The following is an 18,457-nucleotide window of genomic DNA, read 5'->3' on the forward strand; positions in this document are numbered from 1 at the left end:
TTCCAGGTGAAGGTGTTGCATACCATAAAGTGGTCCGGTCTCCAGAAGGTAGAAATCCCAAGACATTCACATGTGCTGTAGAGCAAGGTTGCATGTTTGCTTGTCTGAGGAATCTCCTGAATGGTCAACTGAGCATCAGGGATTTTTTTGTTTAAATTCCACTAAATTAAAAAAAAAAAAATCCTCTTTTTATTTTTTAAATAAACAGAACTTTAGTCAAAAAAGTATTGAGGAAAAGTAAGAGGAGGAAAAAATGCAGCTAGGATATATGTAACGTTCTGTAATGCATCAGCAGTGACAGCAGAGTCACAACTCCTTCACCTGCAAGTGACAGACCCCATCAGCTGTGTTACAGAAATAACAGGGAGAAAGGAAACAGGCTCAGGATATTTCACCATGATGTCTGGTTCCAGCACTACTACAGTTACCACGGGGAGAGGATGATTAATTGAACCTACTGCTAGCAGCTCATATGGGCAGCAGCGAGGCTTTGGCAGTCTCAAGGGCAGCCTCCCAGAGTCCCAAAAAGCTATTCAAGGAGAAAAAAAATGACTTTGCCCTTTTGCGCCTGGAATCCGGATGTCTGGCAGAGGGGGCAGGGGCGGAAGGGAGTTGCAGCTCTGCATTGTCCTTCGCTGTTCACATTGCTGACACACCCCGATATCCTTCTGCCGTGCAGATCCCTTTCAGCTGCCTGGTCTTAGCACCTTTGGCTATAGGAAGGGCTGAATGCTTTCCTACATAATGCCCCGGCAGTCCCCTCCCTACTGCTCCAGCCGAAGAAATCTCATGTTTAGAACACTTTCTAAAATATGCAGGCTTGATATTAGTCGTGAATTTGAGGGTCTCCCTGCTTTAGACTTTTTCCTAACTTGCTTTACTTGGGCTCCCTCACCTTTGCACATCCATGTTGTGTTACTGCCAGAGCCTCCTGAGTTGTTTTGCTGTTACAGGTGCTGGAGAGCTGCTCACCCACCACCAACTCGTGCTTTTTCCCTCCCTCCCTCCCTCCCTCCATCCCCGGGATCTGTGTCCTGCACAATTCTGACTGACTGCAGCATTTGATCTCCTGTGTGGTCCTCCCTGCTCCTCCAGGTCCCTCGCTGGCATCGCTCCAGCCCTGCTCCAGTTCTTGATGGTCACCAAGATATTGACTTCTAGGTTAATTATTTCTGAGCATTCGGGGTCTTCTGGGTAGGGGTTGCAAGCTGGGGAGGCCCTGAAGAACATTTTAGTTCTGTGTACACCTCAAGTGAAGGAGAGAACCCCCACACCCACAGGTGAGTTGTGCATGACGAGACAACTGGGGTCAGGGCTCTGCAGCTCCAGTGGCAGCATCTCACTGCTGATCAACTTGAAACACATTTTTGTACACAAGTCATGGGAACACACAGCAACACTGATGGAAATGAGCTGATGAAGGTTTAGTTTTAAGCCATATTTTGTTCAGGGTTTCTAAGGCGTGGTTGCAAATATAATTCTTTGCCCTTGGCTGTGGAAGGGCTTATGAATTGCACTAACCACTGCTTACAATCACATTTTTCCCTTGCTGAGCAAGGGTGTGGGGGGAGTTTGCTAAAGAGGCTCCATCAAAGTGAAAACGCCATCACTCATTTTCAGCCAAAAGAAAAGCAGTGCTGCCCATGGCCCCTCAAAGGCTGGCTGTGGTTCTGCAGCTGGCTGCTGCTGCTCAAGTTGGGTATCCCACCACCGGCCAATGCAGGCTTCCTGCTGCTATGCACTCCAGGCAGACACACCAAATCCCCCATGCTGAGCATGAGATGAGAATTTTTTGGTCCCATCTCATGCTCTCTTCCCTTGTTTGCTTGCATCTCATACATTTGGGTTACAGTGACACCACCATCTTACTGCACAGCCATCTGCTGGGACCTGCTGGGGTCGTTTAGGATCTTGGGTCTGTTTAAGATGGAAGTAGTTCTGCACAGAGCAGTGATGGGGACATGGGCAAACATACTGTAACACTTGCTCTTGAATGCATCCAATCATTTAAATGAGTATCTTTGCTCCCCTGTTTTCTAGGTTGCTGGTTTTCCTTTAGGTTCTCTCTCTGTTACAGCATTACTCTGCAAAATTTCACATCTCACTTCACATCCTCACATGTTACATGTTTTTTTGGCCATTCATAGCAGTGAGCAGTGTCAGCCTGTGGATTTAAGTGTCAGTAAATGCAATTTTTTTTCAGTCTGTGATCTGTAGTGCCATGAGGATATTTCTGTGTGGGGCAGTTTCAATGGCCAACTCCCTTTAATAGTCATTATTTATAGAAGTCCTGCCATGAGACACACTCTTTTACCCCTACTTTTTATATTTCCTTTCATATTTTTGTTTAACATGTTTTCAGGACACTCTTTCAGCAAACCAAACAGATAGGGTAAATAAATGAAAGGTGACCTTTATGCACAAGGAAAGAGTTCTCATGAATTGCAGGAAGTAATACACTATATGGGAAAAGCACCTCCTGCTCTTTTTTTGTTGTGGGTTTTTTTTTTTTTTATGTACAGCATTTTCCCCAAACTCCATAACTGTAAACCAGAGCCTTAAGTACCAGCCAGAAGCAGACTCCTGAGTATTTCATATTATTCAGCTTTGCACAGTTTCCTGCCTTTGTCCTTAGACAAAAGGCTGCAGTCTATTAAATTAATCTGCTCAATTTGAAATGAAGGCCATATTAAATAACCTTCACTGTGCATTTCTATAGATAGAAAATGCTTTGAGGGTTATCGAATGCCTGCTGCAGCCATCTACTGCTACTTGGTATAAGTAAATGCCTATTTAACCAGGCTTTGAAATGGAATATGATTGACAGAATAGCATTACTCTTTCCATATCCTCATTTCCATTATTTCACCCATCCACTGTGTTTTTCTAAAAAAAAAAAAAATTCTAAAGCCCTAAAATCCAGACTCCAACTTCCAAGATATACCTCCCAGGCCTTCTCTTCTCCTTCACCATCTCCAGCACCTCCCTGATCTCCTTTGCTCACACACTCCCACTTCCCAATAATCTGGATCTTCTCTTACAACTGCTTTGCATTACAGACATTAATTTACTTCCAGTCGTACTGTTTTTCTTCATTTTGTGAATGTTGTCTTGGTGTCTGGCTAAACCAGCCCAGCTCCACCTGCCAAAATTTTATGCCAAGCATATCCTTTCTTTTCAGATAAAATGGCAGAAGCGCCGCCCCGCTCCCAGGCTGGTGGGACCGGGCTCTCATCTATGTGTCCCTGTGAGCACTGGATACCAGGAATTGGCTGCTTGTGCCGCTCCCTCCCTGCCTCTGGTAGAATGTGTTTCATCTCCTTTTTCACCCTCCTAAAAGCCAAATGATGTTTGCGGAAACCCTTATCTTTCCCTTTTCCCCATATCTGTGTTGTCAAGGGTAGAGCTTGTTGAAGTACTGCCTCTGGGAAACTAGGTTTTTTGGCTAGGTTAACCTTCTTTTCTGACTTAGTCCTCCCATTTGTTATTCATGATGTGAGCAGAGAGAGAGGTGTAAGGCTAGGCTTCACAGTAGAGAATATTCACCATATAGTCACTCATGCTGCTTGTTTATCAGAAGCATGTATTGTTTATATAAGAGCTAGGATGTCTGATCCTTGATAAGGTGCTCTGCTTTCTACTGAGAATGAAATTGTAGATGAGAATCACATTCACAAAAAACCTCCAAGCCCAAAAATGGAGTGGTGGAAAATGAGGAATAAATAATGTGCTTTTAGTATGAAGTTTGAAGGCATGCTTTTACTATCCATCCGACACACACCTACATGTAAGCAGCAGCAAGGACAAAAGCAGCAAGGCATATCTGTGAAAATATCACAAACAACTCTGACACCTTCCAGAGGCACTATACCGTTATGACTTGCTATAACATTTCCAGAATTTTTCCTCCTTGACTTTTACCAAGTGGCATCCTGACCCACATACACCTGTATGCAAGTCAGGTCCGTGAGAACCACGCATACCACTGGTCACTAACTTAGGTAAGTTTTCCTCATACTTAGCATCTACTTCCCAGACATACTAACGTGAGGCAACTGAGAGAAAGCGGCAGTTGGTCTTGGTATATAAGATTTTCTAAAACATTTTCAAATCATCTTCTCAATGTGTACATATAATAACCATACTTTCCTGGACTCATTTGTAATGACTACATGCTCAAAACCTACCACTTGTAAATGAGAACTGCACAGTGGCATAAATCTCCTGTAACACAGTAGGGAATCAAGCCAGTGGGACAACAGAAAATCAAGAAGATTGTATTTATTCCTTTCATCATTACATGTTCACTTTCAAAAAAAAAAAAAAAACAACAACAAAACCCCAACACACAAAACCTGAACCAAACCAAGAAACCAAGCCAAACCAAGGGCATATTAAACAATTTATGAAAAAACTTGTATGATATAAAACCATTAAAAAATTACTTCATTATTATGTGCTAATAACATTGATATGGGGAAACATTGGTGGAGAAGACAGAAAGTTGGAACTACGTTGTTATTATATATATTATTATATATATATTATTAACTCATATGATGCTTGCCTTCTTCTAGTGAGGTGATTCCTATTCCTATTTACTTGATGGTGTACAAAACCCACAGCCATCCTGATTCAGTGGAGGGACTGGTTCCTGAGAAAGCAAGAAGTATTGGCAAGAGGCCAAGAATATTTTTGCATACTTTGTGTAGAAGCACACACCTGGTGCATTTAAGATGATACACCTTAAGCTGTCATTTCTTTGTTCAGAGTTTTTTCCTCCAGATGAAGAGTAAAGTCTCCAGAGATTTTTTATGGAGGCAACATCATAGTTCAGAATGGCTCTTTCCGTCTTGGCATTGTGTGGATGTGTTAATATGCTTTTTTTCCTCCTGTTCAGCTTTAGCAAATTTGAACTTTATTTTTATTCAACTCCTGAATACTTACAATGTATTTAATTACTTTTTATCTGTTTGCTTTTAACTTTCTTCTGCATCTATGGTCAAGGCAATTAGATACCAAACAGCATCTGCTAGAAAGAAAGGCTGCAGAAGGTACAAGAATAACTCAAAATTCCAGCCCCTGTTCTTATTCTGTAATAGATCTTAATAAATTTAAGGGAAGATGACTCCTTCCAATACAATACTCCTAGCTGAACACAATTCTTAATGTGCATATTTGTTTATCTCAAAATGTAGGATTCAGTCCTACTCTTACTAGTAGTTTAACACCTCCAATGTTTTTCCTGCCTCTGATTTACATTGTTATCCATGAAATCAGAATCCGGTCCATAGGGATTGAACAATCCTTTCAAGATACTGCCTGTTTCCATTATGGCTGTGAAAGACAGTTTCACTTTAAGAAAAGGTTGACATTATTACAAGTCATATAATTTCAGCCCCAAATTCAGTGTTATGAGAATCACTTCAAGTTGTTCAATTCATTTCAGGCTAGAATGATAATATAGGAGTTGTAATGCTCAGCAAAGTGAAAATGAAAGCAAGCACTGAACTCCAAACCACATTTAAGAGTTGCTCTTACAAAAGTCTTTTTCCTTGGAGCAAAATGGAAGAAGAGAGAGAAAACACAAGGTCATCCAAAACTATTTTTTCAATCTTTCAATGATTATGTTCTCAAACTTTCCTGTTTGTGTAGTTTCAACTCTATGTGGCTAAATGAGATAAGTTAGGGCTTCATGAGACTGAAGAAACACTCTGTTTAAATGGAGAGTGCGGCTGTAGCAATGCTGAAATGGTTCACAAATACATGGAAAATCTGCATAATTGTTTATGTAATATAAGTGTGTTTAATAAAGTAGTTTGTTAAATGCTGAATTGTCACTTTGTTTTTTTCAGTACTTTTGGTTCATCATTATTTTATTTCAGAATTTCCTTTAATGGTATTTAAAACATTCAAAATGTTTGAGGTAGTCAGACTCAAGCTGAAATATTTTCATTAGCCAAAAGCAATCTGTCATAACAAAGCATCCTGACTGACTTTCAGTGGTTGATTGTATTCTTAATTTGCCAGAGCTTAAAATAGCTTTTTCAAACTTACATGATCTTTTAGAATTCACAAATGAGAGGAAAAAAAAGTTCTTTGCTTCATTCAGCTCTACAGAGGGATTTTTATATTAAATGTTATGTGAACTGATGGGCTTCTGGGAATGGCTTTGGCAGTGAGATGCCCACGATTTTGGGGCTTGGGAAATCTACTCTTCAAGCTGATGCTTGGTCTCGCTGAAGTTCCTGAAGTTTGAGGAGGTGTACTTTTGGACAAGGCGGGTGGGAGGATATCAAGGTCGGTGGAAGGGCAGGGATGCACTCCTGCACTGAGACCAGGTGAAGGCAACCCAGATGGCAGGGACCAGAACCACAGCTCTGGCAGTGCTTCTGCCTCTTGCCCATCCTGTGCCCCCTCCTCCCCTTGTAGCCCATGTCTGCAGGTGATACGTAACCATACTGAACCTTAGAATAAGGGAGCCATCATCCTTGCACATGGCTATGTGTAGAGACAGAATTAAACATGATTTTAATGTTTTATTCCCATCCCATAACTACCGGTCACATTTCCCACATCTGTGTCACTTGTCCAGGATGCTTCTCATGTGCCTGTTTGCCCTGGCCTCTTGGTCCCCACTCGGGTTGCCAGCCAGCACTGCAGCCATCAGGACACTTATAGTGCATGGCATATTACTTTCATAGCTGCAGATACAGAGTGAGACAAAATCAATAGGAAAGCTACAGTAGCTCACCATGCCATTAATACCCTTGGGTTATATAGTACAGCTGATCTTTCCGATGGTAAATGATCCAGATCAGCGCACAGAATCATTTCAAAATGCAGAGTTTATGGCACTCTGGAGTACTGACCCTTAGAAGAATCAACTGTGGATCTGAATGCATTTTGCAGGGCATCTCAGAGCAATCTGCAGATGTAAGAGAGAACTGCAGGCATGCATAGGGCTCAATTTCAGCCTGCACATTGCAAGCAAAGCAGCTCTTTTTTGGGGTTGACTGCCCAGGCTCCCAGTGTTTCATTTCTGTACCAATGAAGAGGCATCACCCAACTAAACAGCAGGGCTGTGTACCTTTGTGGTTCGAGGCCTTTTAAGACTTCCCTGTGGATAGTGCAATACGAAATTGGTTCAATATGTGCAGCTCTTGTTCTGTTCATATCTATTTGCAGTGTGTCTCTTGCTCTTCTGCCTGAAAACTCCACTGACCAAACAACCTGACAACCTTTTGTTTAATGGATCTAGGACTGGGGCTGGAAGGATTTCTACTCACCTAGATTTCCACTAGCACCTGTAAAGTTACAGAAAGGACAAGGTCCCCCAAAGGGCTGGGTCACTTTGATACTGCTTCCTTTCCCTGGAGAAGATTGGGATGTAGCTCTCACCTGGGGTTTTTGACTACTTGGGACTACTTTGCAGAGACCTCTGTCTCTTGTCCCCTTCTCGTTGTCCAGGCTTTCTCTGTTTCTGCCTCAACTGTGGTGCAAACCAGTGGGTATAATAATGGCAAATATCCACCCTTTTGAAAAGCAGAACCGTGTAACGCCCAGCCTGTCATAGGCACTCTCACACTTGTGTCCTGCTGTCCTTCCTCCTTTCTAAACATCCCATGAAAGGCTTGTAAGCTCGGGGAGGGACAAAAGGATGTGAGGACAGCTCTCCAGGACCATTCATGTGACCAAGCGCAGAGCCGTGTGCATGCAGTGATTAATGAGGAACGTATCTTAGCATAACAAAATGGTGTGGAAGCTCCTCTGATAGCTAAAAGGCTTTAGTTCAGAGAAAACTGGTTTCATTTATTGTAGGTTTTACACTGATAAATTGTGGTTCCTTTACATGGGGTCCTCCCTCTTCAATTCCTATTTATCTTTTCTGCTGAAAAATGTGACTGGAGTTTGACTTGATAAAAGCAGGACATTCTTCAACAGAGTAAAATGTCCAGTGTCATTTGGTACCAGATGACAGGAAAAATGACAGTTCTACTGAAGATAATTAAACACATCTTTTAACCAGCTGTTAATTTATATTCTGTCCAGAAAATTTTTAATACATTTACTTGAAACAAAAAGCAGTTGAAACAAATCCCTATGTGTACCAAAAGCTAAAAAATGGACTAAATACATAAAGCTTTCTTGGGAAAGGAAAAAAAAAAAAAAAAGGTGTATCCTTACACTTCTGGCAGACCATTACACCGACAGAATAGGAAGAAATATAGCCTTAAACTTTGCTTAGAAACCTGGAAACATACTGCTCTGTAGTACATTTCCCTGTCCTTCGCCCCCCCCCCAAGAGAGCACAGTGAACTCCTCAGATGGCCTGATTCTGAGCTTTACAAATAAAACTCACAATACAAAAATGACAAGAAGGTTCACAACTCTAGTCTTCCTTTTCTTTTTCTCCATGACTTTTTGGGTGGTCTCAGAAATTATGTTCTTGAGTTTTTCCACCCATAGCAGATGGAACAGGGTGTTGAATCTTTAGGAAACAATTGTTTCCCTTAAAAATGCTTGCTGAGTATTTGAGTTGAACAGGCAGCCTAAGAAACAGATGACTGATTGAAAGGTAAAATATATTTAGTTGCATTGATTAAAAATTGCCAGTAATTTCATTGTCACATCTTTGAGAAATATTCTGAAATCAGTCATAGATGATTGGGGGTTCAATTTGTAAAGTGCAAGTAAATTAGGACACAGAAGGTCTACAAAGAGGGAATAAAATTAAATCTTTCCATCCTTCAGTGTAAGAACAATAAAGCAGTATAAAACCTGAGGATATTCACAGAAGTAAAACATTTCTGCTTTTTGCGCCCAATACAAAATGGATATATTTTTTTTCAGATTAATGGAGTTTTTTTGAGATTAATGTAGTAAGATGAAAATGTGGTCCTGATTTGACTGAAAATATTTGGACAGTTTTACTGAACTCAGTGAACAGCTTTGAAAAGTATTTAAAAAATTGTTTAAAGAACTCTTTTCAAATTTATATATGTTTGGCCTTTTTAAAGGAAACCATTGAAGGTTGCATTAAGTTACATTTATTTTTCAAACTAGTAATGGAATGAAATAAAATATCATATTTGACTTCCCCCTCTCCCCCAAATGATTTTTTTTACTTTTTAGCCCCTCCCCAGCGTTTGCTCTCATGGTATTGCACATCAGCTACTGATTAATCACATAGCTCCAGGCACAGCTGGGATCCTCTGCTCACTACTTAAAGAAGAGAAAATAATTTTCTTCTGGGAGTGGGAAGATGCAGGAATGTGAGCTCCCCTCCTGAAACCAACAGTGTCATCTCAGATTTATTTGACTATAAGGGAAAGCAGGATTTATCCTGTGCTATTGTTTTAGTTGTATGAGGGTGGTGTAAAAACTAGGCTTTCTTGTGTACACCAGCTGGAAAGGGAGTTTCAGTATGACCCACAAGCATTTCACTGCTGTATTTAGTAGTGCTGCATAGGTGGTGGGACAAGAGAGCTCCCTAGGGTCCGCAAGAGATCTGCTGAACCCCTCTGTGGCATCCTTCTGCCCCCTGCATCCACCCCAGCCAGCACTACCCCCCTGCACATCCTTCCTTTGGTGGATACTTACTCACATGTCCTTTGCTGCTTGCTGGGGGACAAACAAGGACGGTCATTAAAGACTGCACAACTCCAGGAGCAAATCCTTTTGACATTTATATGGTTAAATGCAGACACAGGGCAAAATGGCTAACATCCCCTCAAAGATTTGCAGGTAAGGTGACTTTAGCCAGCTGAAGATCTGGTCAGTAGCTACTTAATGAATATTAAATGATAGGAGGAAAAAAAAAAGATGGTTAAACTTTTAGCCACGGCTTTATAGGTTGAGCTCTGCCTGAGATTTAGGACCTCAGCCAAATCAGTCCTCCTTCTGCAAAGTGAAGGCAGCTTTTCCTGCGTCTCTGCGTACAGGAGTGGTGAAGAGGGATGTGTTACGGACCACAAAGCACTGGCGTACCTAAGCGGTGCCAGCTGTATGTGCATCACGAGCAGAAGGAGTACGCATCCTCAACAAAACAGAGGTTTCAGCTGCACTTGGGCGAGGAGGGGGAAAGTAATTTTCATTCTTTACTCAAAACACTTCCACAAATTACATGAGAAAAAATGTAAAACTTTCTTCTCGGGGTATAAGCCTGTCTCTAGGCATTGCCTTTTCCTGATGTCCTGTCTGTTCTGTACCTGCCTGCAGAAGGGACAGGTGTGAGTTCCTGAACATTTTTCACTGTTCTGATGCTGATGACTGGTGCACCGAGTGGACCTGACTGGGCATGGCCAGTCCAATGCTTGGAGCTCATTCTGTTTTCTGTTTTGTTTTTGCTTGTGCAGGGTGGCTGGATGAGAACAATTCTGGCTGTGTTCAAAACTCTGTTGACTAGCCTGTAAAACAAATTATCACTAGATAGACCGATAGACTCACGTGCATGTTTTTGCTACAGGAAGTACCTGTGACTACACAGAGAGAGACAGCTTAAGCACGATACCATTCAGAGCCATGCCATGCACTTTCTATGCACTGACAAGTTTTCATTGAGAAGAGCAATTAAAAAACAGTAGTTCTACAGGAGATGGGCTCAATTTTGCACAATGCTAATGCAGCCTCTGACCTATGTTAAGGCCAGAAGGTTCCTGTCATGATATGAGTGCTCAAGCAGAGAAGAGAGCACAGAAACATGTGTCCAGCCCTTGCTGGTCGGACGCAAGGTAAGTCCTGTGGCTGATGCAGCACAAAGACTAGACACCTCTGAAGGAGCGCGAAGGGAGTGGTTGGGGAGGGGTGGATCACTGTGCCTCAAAAGGCAATCCAGCTTCGGTACTCTCTAGGAGGTTATCATGACATTTGCCTATGCCTACACTAGGTCTGTACGCAGCTGCACAGCCCCAAGAAAGAGTCTGTATGTCACAATATACACCGTCAGCCTGCAGAACTCAGCAGAGTTTGGGTAGGAAAGCCCTCACACGCTTTCCAGTCCTTCCTGCTTGTTGCCGGTTTTCCATTACTCTGCTTCTGGATAGCCCCAAGAAACCACAAAAACTTCCTTTCTTGTAGTGTTTCATCACTTTGGCCTCAAAAGGAAACTAACCAAAATGAAAAACAGCCGGACCAAAAAGAAATCTTGTAAACAAATAAACAAACAAACCCAAACCTTCAGAAACTTAGTTGATTTTAATTCCAAATCTGGTTTTGGCCAAACCGTGAATTAATTTTTAGTTCTTTTCTCCCCTGTGTGTTCATACATTCTTCACAAGAAAAATCACATTTGCTTCCAGTCCCCTACCAGTCTCTGATCTCTACTGCTATTTCACTGCCGGTCATCAAGTGCTTTGCTGCTGTGCTACTGCTTATGTTGTGAGACCGTATTGCTGGTGATTTATGACTTAAACTCCAAGTTTTTGGTCAGCACCTAGTAAAAAATTATGACTTGTTTCTTTTCCTTTAGGATCTGGAATACTTTTGTCTCTTAGGTTGATGCTAGCACAAAGAGTTTTTTTCTAAACCCACTGGAAAGCTTTGCAGCTCTACTGCGCCATTAACCACAGTTTTTAAGGCAGGTAAAAGGTCAGTCCTAAAAACTTCACTTGAACTGAGGCGAATACGATCAATAATTAACACTGTTCACCTCTGATTCAGTTGAATTCTGGCATACAGAATGCTTCTCTTGGCTTGGCAGTCAGGATTGTCAACTTCATGTTCGATTTGACCTGCCAGCAAGTGCTAGCCACAAAACGAGAGCAGGCGGTCAGCAGCTCTCTGCATCCTGGGTATCATTTGTTCATGGTGCTGATTTTGTAAAGTAAGGACACAATGGGAAGCAACTCGGGAAAGCAGGAGTTTCAGAGCCGGACCACTGGGAAGGGCCTCTGAATAATTACTTTTAATACAGATTATTGAAAAAGAAGCTGTTCTGTGCCAAAGGAAAAGCATCTGTGGGCATGGCAGGGAAGGTAAATGACCGTGTGCATGTGAAGGACAAGTGACAGGAGGCTGGGGAGTCAAAGTGGATTTATTCAAAGGGAAAGTACAGTCTGAGAAATTTTTTGCACACTGCTCCCCCCGTTAACGCCAGTCTGTTGTGAAAGAACCACCATGTCAGGTCTCCTGGGTGCCGGGCCTCTCCTGGAGGGAGAAAGGAGGCACAGCCGAGCACAGGGTGGCTCTGCGGGTGCCGCCTGCCAGGAGAGGTCGGGGCTGGGGCAGGGCCCGGGGGAGGCCCTGCAGCCCCAGCCCCACCGTGACGGGAGAGCACGCTCTCCGCCCGGCCACGCCGTTCCTAATCTCTCCCTGCTTTATGTTTTTAGCTGCTTTGTTTTCCTTGTCCTGCCGCCAGCAGGGCAGACAGTGCAGGCAGTCAAGGAGCAGCTGCCTGCTGGAGCTCTGAGGTTCGCGTCCCGCCGGCTGGACTGCTGGGGAAGAGCGAGCGAGGGGGTGAGATTAGGTGAAACATTAGCCACGTCCTCTTGGCTTCCCTCCAGAGCCTTTCAATTATTTCTTTATGTGCTGTTGGTCCTGTGCTTGTTTGGCATTTAAAAGGTATGCTCTGAGAGGATTTCACAACGAGCTGCCATTTTGCTGTTCAAAACAGATGCCAGCTTATCACTCATGGAAATTTATGTCTCCATGAACCCCTTCCTCTCCCCTCCCTCAGGGCTTACAGCAAAGCCACTCCAGGCAGATCAGTCATAAGGACTGTGTAATAGGCTAAAAATAATGCAAGTTATGAAAGTCTGGAAGCTGTTGCTCATTTTGGGATTTGAAGATTCAATTGTCAGTCAATACCAATGACTCTAGTAGCTGGACAATAGTAGGTAAGGGCCCAATAGACTCCCGAGATGATTAATGTGACTTGCAATCTGCTTACCTCAATGCCAGTTGCTAAACAGTGTCTCCTCAGCTTCCCAGGATGCAGGGAACAGGCAAATATTCATGACAGTTTGTCAGGAGCAGAATTTCACCCTAGATCAAGAAAAATAGGGTTGGAAGGCAGAACGAACTGTGCTTATATTGCTCCTGACATATGCCAGCCTTATCAGTTCTTAAAGACTTGATGGATACTCCGCCAGTGCCCCAGGAAACCTGTTCCAGTGCTTCCTTGTCCTTCCCATTGGAAAGCGTCTCCAGATGGGAGCATGGGCTAGGTTCCTCATCCACCTGTCCAGCCACACAAAGGTGGATGGCATGTTGCAGCACTACTGGTGACTTGCAGGGTGTCCTAAAGAGAGTACTTCCTTCGGGTCAGGGTGGGGATGGTGAGAGGAATAACTCGATAAAGCCTGGAGGGTGGGGATGGTGAGAGGAATACTTAGATAAAGCCTGGAGTGAAAAAATTCAGATGGCTGAAATACACCTTCTGCCCTAGATGAACAACAGAGAGGTCAGAGAAGTAAGAAAACGCAGGCATGAGCTTCCACAGCTTGTACAAGCATTGTAGGATTGTATCTTAATTTTGTGCTAGCATTTTTAAGATCATTGTCAAGGGAGGCTGATGCACTGAAGATGACTCTAACAGAGTGTGATTCTTTAAAGGCACAGGAGATCTGAGTGCTCAGGGATCAAATATTTCATGTTTAATCTGAACTGGCTCTTTGACAAATTTTGTTGGCTGAACTGCTATGTTAGTGCTGTGTTGACACTACAAAAATGGGCAGAGGATTTTTTTATTATTATTTGTAAGGAATAGGTAATATTCTGACAAACTTCCAGGCAATTAGCACTGCTTTTGAGCTGATTCCACTTTTGCACCTCCTGGCAGACATCATGCAAAGAGTAGCTTGAGAAGAAAGACATGCCTGCAATTTGACAGGCTCATCGCTTGCCAAGAGAGGTCACTGCGGCATCCTCAGTGGATGCATTCACGAAAGCATGAGACAACATGCTCAGGAGGGTAGCTGGAGGGGGCACTGCCTGCCTCGAAGGGTTTGGATCTCACACAGGACTCAACCCCAGAAGTGAGGAAAACTCAGCACTCTCCTAATCATGGGAATGACCTTAATATCATAAGGTATTTTAAAAAAGGCTATGTTTCTTCTTTCTTCTCTTGTGTGTGTAAGAGAGCAAGGCAGATGGTGAGTGTTGCCAGTTCTTTTGGATGGACAGAGAGTGATACCCTCTTCTGTAAGAGCTCTCTCTGGCCTCCTGAGAGTAGGAAGTTCCCAGCTGGCCATCAGACGTTTGATTTCTAATGAATTTATTCTAGATCCTACCATCTGCTCTCTTCTTTTGCTTAACAATTAGTTATGCAACCCAAGAAAAAAATGCTATTAATGTCTGAATTTCCAAGCTCAGTTCTTGCAATTAAGATCTCTTGCCCATCTCTTTCTCCCCTTCCTGTGGTTTCCGGGTTCTCCATCCCAGGGTGGAGGAAGGCAACACTGGAGATGCTTCACTTTGCTGCCACTGCTCAGAGACCTGGTGTTGAGGGATGGAGGGGGAAGGTGGAACAGAGCATGGGACGACTCGCTTTTCATTGACTGATATCCAGAATGAATCATCTTGCATGGCCATCTGTATAATGTGGATCAAAGGGCTTCTCTGCATTTGTTCCTGTTTGAACTATTGCTTTTCTTTGAGTAAACCAGCCAAGTTTAATTAAACTGTGCCCAGTGACGAAGAAGCTACCCCTCCGCTCTATGTAAATTTTTCCAGCAGTTAATTTCTTCTCTCTGCTGAAACCACATGCCTTATTTCTAAGGTGAATTGTCTAGACAGATTTGTGTGAGAGCCCACTTCCAAAGTTTTGCTCCAAATGCAGGTACTCCTAAATTACACCTATGTGAGCCTTTCCCTTTGCTCTAGTGAAGAGCTTCAGCTTTTGGAAACTCTTGCTGTAAGACACATTTTGAAGTCCTCAGGCATTTAGTGAACTCCTTTCTGAAAGCTCTTAATCTATTAACGTTCTTCTTGAATTGTACACACAAGGCCAGGACACTTTTAAACCGAGACCGGTTCCAGACTTTGTCCATAGCATCCAGAGTTCCCAGGTTCATACACACGAGGATTGCCCTAGCCCTTTTGTTGAAGCAAACATTTCCTCCTGCTGGGTAATCTGCCTTGCCCTCCACCCCTGCAAACTCATTGCTTCTAAGGGCTTCATTAACCAGTGGGGGTGCCCTGCAAGATTTGTCCTCTGATGAATGACTCGACTTTTGGCTGTGATGGAGTTCATATCAAAAATTGGTTGCTTGCATGCAGCTTGCCAAGCAAGCCACATTGCTCCTTCTCAGGGACCTGATTTCTTCATTATTGACCACTCCATCATCTCCTGTGACTTTGGGACTGTCCCTGCTCATAGAGCTATCCACACATTTCACATCAGATAAAATACAGAAGAGGAATAGGAACAAAGACCCTTCAGTCCCACCTGTGCTTCTGAACCACAAGGCTGAACCACAGTTCTTAGACTTACTTTAATTTTGACTGCCTAGTAGAGATAACACAGCTGCGGAGGAGGACCTCTAGCTCCTCTCTCCTAGTGAATGAGCAAGTGGTGAATTTGCCAGGCCTGCCTAGCCACACCAATGGCCTGTAGGCTAACGTTAGACCAGGTGATATTGTTATCTGTCTCATTGTTCCTTGAGGAGACAGCTGTTCAGCTGTTCCTGTAGGGAGCTTTTCTAAATTACTGCATGAAACCTGCTCAGCCCACTGTAATCCAGACTACAGAGCAGCCTCTGCCCCTATCTCCTCAGCCCCTCAACAGCAGTACAGAAGCTGTTTGGTGGCTGATGATGGATGAGGGTGGAGACAGCTGTTTGCTTCTGGGAATGCCATCTGCTCCTGTGGGTTGTGCCACCGGTATTAGGTCCCAAAGCTGATAAAAGTGAACTGCTGGTTATTTCAGAAAATATTGGGCTCCCCCACAAGGCATAGGACCCTGTCTGTGGTGTTTTCCATGAAACTCAATGCTGAGGTGTATTCAGAGTGCACCCACTAGACTGAGCCCTTCAGGAGACCTTGGTGCTGGGATGCCTGGTCTGGGATGCCACACAGCTGTGGGCACGAAGTAGATACTGAGAGCTGAGCTCAACGTCTGTGAGATGATGGCAAGTCTGGGTTGTACAGAAGCCCAGGAATGCTGAGTTCCAATAGTGAGGTACCACATGAGTCTGGGAAACATCAGGCTTGGTTGCAAGGGTCTCAAACAGCTCAAGCACTCCTCCCACCGCCCCTCGACCCCCCAACCTGGCACCTTATCCTTTACTGGATCTAGCCATGGCAATTTTGACTGCAGACCCTATATGTTGTTTCTGTCTAAACTGGGGCTCTACTTGCTCAGTTCTGCCAGTGTCCATTCTGCTTCAGCCACCTTCCATCACTGCAGCCTTCTCCCTCAGAGAGGTCCTACTGTCTGAGCTCTTTGCCAAAGTTTAGCTGGTCATAAACACAATGAGCCAGGTTCTGATCTCATTTACTTCTGCAACCTTAATAGAGTTCCTCTGGACTTGTACTGATGCATGTGAGAACAGATTCTCTACCATTTAATTTGCCCTACTGCATATTTGCTAAGTGCTAACTGCATAGTTGGCTCGGTACAGAATGCAGAGGACAATAAGAGTGATGCAGAACAGAGAGCTGTTCCCTCCCAGATGCTGCTGCCTGGGCCGTTTGCACAGAATGTCATGGCGGTGGCTCCTCCCACAGTGCTCCTGCACCAGCTCTGAAAGGACTGACATCATTTTTATTTTAAACACCCTTCTAACCTCTAGGTGTCTTGCTGACTTGCATGTAATCAGATTGAAATGTCAACACAATGTTAATATTTAACAATTACCACCAGGAGCTTCTCACACCTCTTCCTTAGAAGATACAAAGCAGCCCAATGCCTACCTGTTCCTAAAGCAGTTTGAAGCAGATTCAGGTGATATGTTGGATCTTTATCAGTTTTTATCACCTGCAGTAGCCCGTGGCACAGGATTGCCCTAAAATATGCTTTCCCTGGGCGCCTTCCAGATTTCTCCAATTGCAATCTCCTCACGAGCCAGAGAGAGCTCGTATTGTGCAAAACAAATAGAAAAACAAAAACCAACAGGATAAATAATAGCCTGAATGATTTAATTTCTGTTTTAACTCCAAAACTACATGAGGCCCCTGACATTTCTCACACACAACTCCTTTCTCTGCAGCACAAAGAGGATATTTTTTAAATGGTGCTGTTAATGGGATTATATGTTGCTACTGGATAATGGTCTGCTGTGGAGAGATAATTGCTGAGGCAAAGCTGAGGTATTTATTGAAGATAAACATTGAGGCAAAGCCAAGATGTTTATTTTCTAAGCACCAGACTGTAATGCAGGCAAAACATAGAATATCATTAGCATTATTGCTAATGCATTGGAAGCCTGAACATGCCCCATCACAAACTCTTGTTGACATGGCAGCAGCAGAACTGGGTCCCAAATGAGAAAGGCACCCAGGCTGATGCAAATGCCGATGCTGGAGGGCAGCTCTGCTGACTGTGCAATGGGCAGTACCCAAGGGCTGCCCCTCTGGCTGGCATCTGCCCTTCGGTAGCCCTGGGAGGTGGCAGAAGGTCTGCCTGGAGAGCTGACTGTTTGCAGGTGAGGAAGCATCAGGGACAGATTTCTTCTTCATTGGTTCAGTGAGAAGCTGAAACAAAATATTTGCTGATTCTTCAGCTTCATTTGACATAATGAAACCACGGGAGATACGACCAGTCTGTCACCGTCCATTATTTTACAGTTTTCAAAACTAATCTTACAGATACCTGTGAATAAGTCATGTGCATGTTTGAGCACTGGTGCAGTACAGGCCCATACAAGCAGACGGGCATCTTCCAGCAGAAGCAGGGCCTGGTACCTTGTGGTAACTGATGTGTGGAATCGAACTCTACAACTCGAGGAGAGTTATAAAGCAGGTACGTTTATTGCGGCACCGGGTGCAAGGGGGATTGCTCCTCCTAACTTGCACACCGTTTCAACAAGCAGTCCGATATTTATTATGCAAAGTCATGCATATACATAAGGTTTCCGAACATTCAGAATCTCCTCCCTCTGGCGCCTCTTCAAGATGTACTTTTCATCTTCTTGGGCAGTTACCTGTAGTTCTTATTTATCTTTGCATACATTAGCAGTCTTTGTTATTTAGTTTCTGTTATCTTGGAACATCTGCTAGCTAACCATTAGTCCTTCCTTATTGTCCACTCTAAACATGCCAAGCTAATCCATGCCCTCTGGGCTGGTTTTAATCTGTATCAGCATGATCCCTGGGTGGGGGATCCACCTTCTTTGGGATGGGGGCCATTTGAGTAGGAAGTCGCTGATCCATTACTACCACAATTATTTTACCCTAGTTTGTTTTCTTTCAGCAGTTAGCTCCTCCTCGTCAGAAGGCTCCTTATTTACATTCTTGTTGAGCTCATGTACATCGGTACTAGCTGTCCCTTCTCGAAGGGCCCAGTGCTAAGCACTAA

The 18,457-nt window shown here is 43.6% G+C and overlaps 2 long non-coding RNA genes across 4 annotated transcripts in view; one reads left to right on the plus strand and one right to left on the minus strand.

The window, feature by feature from the left end:
* Positions 1 to 4,433, plus strand: part of LOC129783707 (uncharacterized) — a 66,348-nt gene extending 61,915 nt beyond the window's left edge. For both annotated transcript variants that reach the window (XR_008745539.1, XR_008745540.1), the window contains 2 exons: positions 7 to 4,005; positions 4,239 to 4,433. This is a non-coding gene — a long non-coding RNA (uncharacterized LOC129783707). The remainder of the gene's footprint in view (positions 1 to 6; positions 4,006 to 4,238) is intronic.
* A 6,744-nt stretch (positions 4,434 to 11,177) lies between these two features.
* LOC114013800 (uncharacterized) lies at positions 11,178 to 13,260 on the minus strand. Of its 2 annotated transcripts, none has more exons than XR_003556997.2 (3): positions 13,105 to 13,260; positions 12,890 to 12,984; positions 11,178 to 12,600 (listed from the first exon to the last, which is right to left on the minus strand). It is a non-coding gene; the product is annotated as an uncharacterized LOC114013800 (long non-coding RNA). The 2 variants fall into 2 exon arrangements; XR_003556998.2 differs by having other exon boundaries at positions 12,017 to 12,434; positions 13,105 to 13,258.
* Positions 13,261 to 18,457: the final 5,197 nt, after the last annotated feature.

This window comes from Falco peregrinus, chromosome 2 (assembly GCF_023634155.1).
Source record: "Falco peregrinus isolate bFalPer1 chromosome 2, bFalPer1.pri, whole genome shotgun sequence".
NCBI classification, from domain to species: Eukaryota; Metazoa; Chordata; class Aves; order Falconiformes; family Falconidae; genus Falco; species Falco peregrinus.